At 42.6% G+C, this 6,947-nt stretch overlaps 1 non-coding gene across 1 annotated transcript; it reads right to left on the reverse strand.

Annotated features, from left to right (window-relative positions):
* Nucleotides 1-5,819: 5,819 nt before the first annotated feature.
* LOC115498915 lies at nucleotides 5,820-5,923 on the reverse strand. The gene has a single exon (XR_003964022.1). It is a non-coding gene; the product is annotated as a U6 spliceosomal RNA (small nuclear RNA).
* Nucleotides 5,924-6,947: the final 1,024 nt, after the last annotated feature.

Genomic DNA, 6,947 nt, shown 5'->3' on the forward strand with positions numbered 1-6,947 from the left:
ACACATACACTCGGCGGAGCGCGCACGCGCGGGGACCGGCCGCGGGGACGCGGCGCGCGCCCGGCCGAGCGACGGAGGCGGGCGGAGCGGCCCGGGAGGGCGGGCGGCCGCCGAGCCCTGTCTGGGCGCCCGCGGGCCTCACGGGGGGAAGGCGCCCGAGGGAGCGAACGGGAGAGCTAGCACCGAGCCGACTTCGGCGGGTTCCATGGCCCGGCGGGCCGCGTTAGGGGCGTTGGGCGCGGGTGCGCGGTGGGGGCGGGGAGAGGCGCCGTGCGCATGCGCGTTCCGCCGTTCGGGCCTGGCGCGGCCGGGCGGCCTGCGGGGCCGTGGTCGCCTGGCGGCCGCCGCCTCCGACGGCCGGCCTGGGGGGAGCGGGAGGGCCGCGGTCACCCTCGGTCACCTTGGGCCCCTATGGCCTGGCAGGGCGGGCCGCGGTCACTCTCGGTCGCCATCGGTCACCCTCGGCCCTGGTCGGAGGGGAGCGGCATGTGGACGTCCTCCGTCACCCTGGGTCCCAATGGCCGGCCTGGGGGGAACGGAAGGGCCGCGGTCACTCCCTGTGCCAGTGGCCTGAGGGGGGGTGGGCGACCGTGGTCCTCCTCGGTCCTGGTCTGAGAGGAGCGGGCTGTGGTCACTCTCGGTCACCCGCCGTCCCCACGTCTGGCCTGAGGGGGCGGGCATTGCAGTGTGTCAGGCCGAAGCCCGCAGCTGGGACAGCCGTCGGGAAAATCGGAAAGGTGGCCTTTGAACTGGCACAGGTGTTGAGAAAGCGCTTTCCCGGTGGAAGCAACACACAAGAAGGAAAAAGACCAGGGTCCTTGACGTGCCAGGTGCCCCGGACGTGTCCGTGTACGTTTACGTGTGTCACTTAAGGCAGGGAACACCCGGCACGTCGTCCTGCGGGGTCTCGCGGGAAGGCCTCTGACACCCGCCCGCGGCACACGCTTCACGGCCGAACTTAGAACCCAGGCGGCTGGACCGGCGAAGACCGCCCCAGACGTCACTGATGTTCCCGTCGTCGTGTGTAACGCATTAAAATGTACACTTTCAAAGGTGTTGGTCTTTTATTTCTGTTGTTGTTCATACCAGCTTCCACAGAATTCCGACACAAAGGGGACAACAAAGAGTGAGGTGACATGATGGCACAAGGAGCCAAAGAAAACCAAGCAGAGGATCCTATTTGAAAAGAAACAAGCTCAGACAAGTTATCTAACCAACATCAGCTAGCCAATGAGTGGCAAATGGTACTGAATAACGTTTGATCCGCTGTTTTTAACGTTTTAGTGTTTTTCACAATCCTGCAAATACCATTTTACAGATGATACTGAGGTTCAGAAGGGTTAAGTAATTTGATCAAGAGAACCTAGCCTGTCAGCAAGTCCAAGGTGCAAACCAAATCTCACTGGTTCGTCCCATGTACACAGTTGCATCAAAGCAGAAATACACCTAAGGTTAGACAAAATAGGACAGTATTAACGTGTGTATCAAGGCTAGCATAGGTATAAGGCTGGGAAGATAGACTGGAAGCAGATCGTAAGAATTTGTGAGTCAATTTGGATGATGACGATGTGTATAAATGTATACCTATTTTGTTCCAAAGAAGATGTGAAGCACAGGAAAATACAAATGAGGAAACTGGGATGAAGGAAGAAAGTAGGAAACCAAAGGGAGTAAGTGCCTAAACTAATAAAGTCCAATGTACTTATACAAGGAGACTAGAAGTTGAACTCCAGGTGTCTTAGCCCAAGAAATAGGCATGATTAGTTACAAGATTCTTACTTACCCATAAAAAAACAGCTGTATCCCTATCACCGTATCCCTATGTAGTTTCCTACGATTGTTTCTTTCCTTACCATCCGTATGCATACACAACATATCTGTAAACCAAGGAGATTTGACTTCTTGTGATTTGGATGTCTTTTATTTCTTTTTCTTGCCTAATTGCTCTGGCTAGGACTTTCAGCACAATGTTGAGTACGACTGCTGAGAGCGGACACCCTTGTCCTATTCCTGATCTTAGAGGGAAAGCTTTGAACATTTCACCCTTGAGTATGAGGGTAGCTGTGGGTCTGTCATATATGACCTTTATTGTGCTAAGGTACATTCTTTCCATACCCAATTTGTTGAGAGCTTTTATTAGGAAAGGATGTTGAATTTTGTCAAGTTCTTTTTCTGTGTCTATTGACATGAACATGAATCTTTTATCCTATTAAAGTGATGTATCACATTAATTTGCATTGCTTTCCAAGGATAAATTACATTTTATCATGGTGTATAATTCTTTTAATGTGCCGAATTAAGTTTGCTAGTATTTCATTGAAAATTTTTGCATGTATATTCATCAGGGATATTGGCCTATAGTTTTGTTTTGTTTCGTTTTGCTTTCTTGTAGTATCCTTACCTGGCTTTGGTATCAGGGTACCCTGGCCTCATAAAATAAGTTTGAAGAGTATTCCCTCTCCGGTTTTTTGGAAGAGTTTGAGAAAGATTGGTGTTATTCTTTAATGTTTGGTAGAATTCACTGGTGAAACCATCTGTTACTGGGCTTTTCTTTGGTGGGAGATTTTTTGAGAGAGCAAGCAGGAGAGAGGCAGAGGGAGAGAGAGAGAATCCCAAGCAGATTCCACACCCAGCATGGAGCCAGACGCAGGGTTCAATCCCATAACCATGAGATCATGACCTGAGCCAAAATCAAGAGTCAGACACTCAACTGACTGAGCCATCCAGGCGCCCCACCTCTGGTGGGAGACTTTTTTTTTTATTAGATTTAATCTCCTTACTCATTGGTCTGTTCAAATTTTCTATTTCTTCATGAGTCAGTCTTGGTAGGTTGTATGTAGGTTAGTTTCCTAGACTCATATTCCTAGATGTCTCAGAGGGTTCCATGGAAGGCTGCTCTTTTATTCCATCTCATTTTTAAATTGATACCTATAGAGACACAAAAAGAGGGACATAAAACCTATGCTCCCCAGAACCACCACACAAGGCACAGCTGGAGAATAGGACCAACAGCCTGGAAGACTCCTAGGTGCTCCTCCCTGAGGCTGCCCTCTTCCTACAGGTATCTGCTCCCCTGACACTGATAACCATCCCCTTGCCTTGATGATCGTACCGTCTTTTTAGATGGCTTTAAATTAATCTATTGGTCAGTTGGTCCAGCTTTTCAACTTTCAAAGTTTTTCCAAGTTCTTCTGTGGCTTGTATCTTTGTTCATATTGGGTTTGTGAGATTAATCGGTGCTGATACATACAGCTGGAGTTCATTTATTTTCACTGATGGACAGCATTTCATTGTAAGACTATGCCACAGTTTATTCATTCAATCCATTGTTGACAGACTTTTGGGTTATGTCAAGTTGTTTTTCTGTTGTTTTGTGAACACACTGCTATGACTATTTTTGCACTTGCCTTCTGGTGTTGAGTTTTTTTTTGTTTTTTTTTTTTTTTTTTTTAACACTGGATGAAAAATATTTATTTTTTGCTTTCAATTTGTTCCATGTCAACTAAGTTTACTTCCCTCTACTTTCTTGCCTTTTCTGGACTGACATTTTTTTTTTTTCTCATTCTGCTTTTTCCCTTTTGCTAGTTTGAAAATTATATTCTCTATTCTGTTAAGGGTAACTTTAGAAACTTCAAGATGATACTTATGAAAGTAGAATGTTAATCAACACCTTTAGTCTTCTCCTAAGTCATATACTATTGTCTTTTGGTGTTTCAATTCTACTCTAAAATGCAGAAGATATTATTGTTTTATTTGTCTCATTTGTGTAAATTACTTACATATATTCCAACTTTTTTGTCCTCTACATTCCTCCTTACACCTCCAGACTTCATCTCCTATCTCTGTCGGTATCATAGACACACTTCACAATTTCACTTAGTGAACACGGCTTAGCAACAAGCACTCTTACATTTTTTGTCTACCTGACAATGTCTTTATTTTGTCTTCATTCTTTGAAGATACTCTTTCTGGTTAAGTAATTCTAGGTTGAACAATTCTTTCAATCCACTGAAAATATTCCACTTTTAGCTTAGCTTCGGTTGTAATTGATGGAGAGTCAGTTATCAGTCTTCCTTCTTTTGCACGTCATTCCCCTCCCCCTCCCCACCACTGGAAACTTTTATGACCTTCTCTCAGCCATTGATGCCTTGCGTGTTCGTTACGGTGTGCCTAAGTGTGAATTCTTTTCATTATACATTCAGGGATTCACTAGGAATTCTCAGGGATTATTTCTACAAAGATGGCCCTAGCTCCATTCTCTCTCTTTCTCTTGGAGTTCCAGCCAGACTTATGATAGGCCTTCTCGTTTTATTCTCCATTTTTCTTAGCTTTCCCTTCGTATTTTCTCTTTTTCTCTGTCCTCCACCTTGGATGATTTTTTAATATTTCTTTTGCAATTGACCAATTTTATCTTCTGCTATGTCAGTTAAACCTATCCATTGAGCTTGATAATTCAATTATCTCTTATCTTTTCTAATTTGGTTATTTTTCTAATCTACTTGGTAAGCTTTTCCAACTTTTTAATGACAAAATTATCAAACAAGCAAAACGGCTCGAAAATAGCATAATGAACTCCCATATACTGAACACTTAGATTCGACAGTCTTAATATTATTGCCATACTTGCTTTACCTATTTATTTTTCTATTGTCTTTCGTTTTTCTGGTGTGTGGTTTTTGTTTCCTGTTATTTTGTTTTTGCCAAGCTATTTGAAATAACCTGCAGATCACTTTACCCCTAACTGTGCCAGCATGACTCTCTTAAGAATTCATGCATTTCCGGGGTGCCTGGGTGGTTCAGTCAGTTAAGTGTCCGACTTCGGCTCAGGTCATGATCTCACGGATTGTGAGTTCGAGCCCTGTGTCAGTTTCTGTGCTGACAGCTCGGAGCCTGGAGCCTGCTTCCGACTCTGTGTCTCCTTCTCTCTCTGCCCTGCCCCCACTTGTGCTCTGTCTCTCTCTATCAAAAATAAATAAATGTAAAAAAAAATTAAAAAAAAAAAGAATTCATGCATTTCCTTACAGAGCAACAATATCATTACTATACGTAGGAAAAGTACCAATACTCTCCTAATATATTTACTATCCAGTCCAGATTCAAAGACTCCCAATTATTTCTAAGGTTTCTTATTTTCCCAGTCAGGATCCAAAAAGGGCTCATGTCTTAAATTCTTATTGTGCCTCATTTTATTTTTAATAGCTTTACTGAAATATAATTGACATACAATGAGCTGCACATATTAAAGAGTAAAGTGTGATAAAACCTGACACATGTATACAAATGTGAAGTCATCAGTACAATCAAGATGTGAACATATCCTACCACCCAAACACTTCCTTGTTTCCCCATGCGCTCATCCCCTTCCTGATCCCCAATTCCCAGGCAACTACCATTCTTTTTGTCACTGTAGTTGAATCACATTTTCCATAATTTTATATAAATGGAATCATACGATATGTATTCTTTTTGCCTAACTTCTTTCACTCACAATAATTATTTTAAGATTTACCCATGTATTGTAGGAATCAATAGTTCATTCCTTTTTATTGCTAAGTAGTATTTATTTCCTTTTTTTATTGATATAATTTACATATAACATTCATTTCAGGTGTATAATGTAATTATATGTAATTGTATATACTGCAAAATGATTCTGGTAAGTCTAGTTAACATCCATCACCACACAGAGTTACAATTTTTTTCCTTGTGAGACTTTTAAGATCTACTCTCTTAGCAAATTTCAAATATACAATACATTGTTACCTATTAACTACAGTCACCAGGCTATACATTATATTTTCAGTTCTTACTCATTTTATAAAAATATGGAATGCTTCACAAATTTGAGTGTCCTGCTTGCACAGGGGCCATGCTAATTTTCTCTGTATCATTCCAATTTTTTTTTTATTCCAATTTTACTATACATGCTGCCAAAGAGGGCACTGAATAGTATCTCATTTTATGGATATACCACAGTTTCTCAATCCAGTTTCCACTGATGGGCGCTTGGGTTGTTTTCAGGTTTTGACAGTTATAAACAGGAGCCAGACGAGGTGATAAAACGAGGCATCTTGTGCAGGACACTCAAGGAGGGGCTCCCTCTCAGATTTGTGCACATGTTCCACTCTCCTCACCTGGTACAGGCCCTGACTGTACACAAAACTGTTGTGAACATTTGCATTGAGTCTGGCCACAGGCCTATGTTTTCATTTTTCTTGGGTAAATACCTAGGAGCAGGATGGCAGAGTCATATGGTAGCTGTTTCTTCAACTTTTTTCAAGCCTCTAAACTGCTTCCCAAAGCAGTTGTATCATCTGACGTCTCTACCAGCGACGCACGACATTTCAGTTGCCCCACTCACTCACCAACACTTGGTGTGGTCAGCCTTCTGGATTTCAGTCTTTCTAGTAGATGCGCAATGGCATCTCACTGTGGTTTTTATTTGCCTTTCTCTAATAACTAATGGTACTGAGTATTCTTTTCAATCTGCTCATTTGCTATCCATGTATGGTCCTTGATGTGTCTGTTCAAATTTTTGCCCATTTTTAATTGGGTTGTTTGTCACACCACTGAGATAAAGAGTTATTTGCGTATTCCGGATACAATCTCTCTTTCAGGTATATGTTTTGTAGTATTTTCTCCTAGCACGTGGCTTGCCTTTTCATTTCCGTTACAGTGTCTTTTGAATTGCATAAGTTTTTGCTTTTCTTGAAGTTCACATTATCAATTGTTCCATGCCTGTTGTGTCATTTCAAGGAAACTTTGCCAAACCCAAAGTCACTAGGATTTTCTGTGTTTTCTTTCAGAAGTTTTAGCTCTTATATTTAGGTCTTTCTTCGTTATGAGTTGATTCCTATATATGGTATGAGATAAGAGTTCAGTTTCATTGTTTTTCAACAAGTGATCCACTCGTTCCAGCACTATTTGATTAAAAGATGATTATTCCT

This window comes from Lynx canadensis, chromosome D3, assembly GCF_007474595.2.
Source record: "Lynx canadensis isolate LIC74 chromosome D3, mLynCan4.pri.v2, whole genome shotgun sequence".
Lineage (NCBI taxonomy): Eukaryota > Metazoa > Chordata > Mammalia > Carnivora > Felidae > Lynx > Lynx canadensis.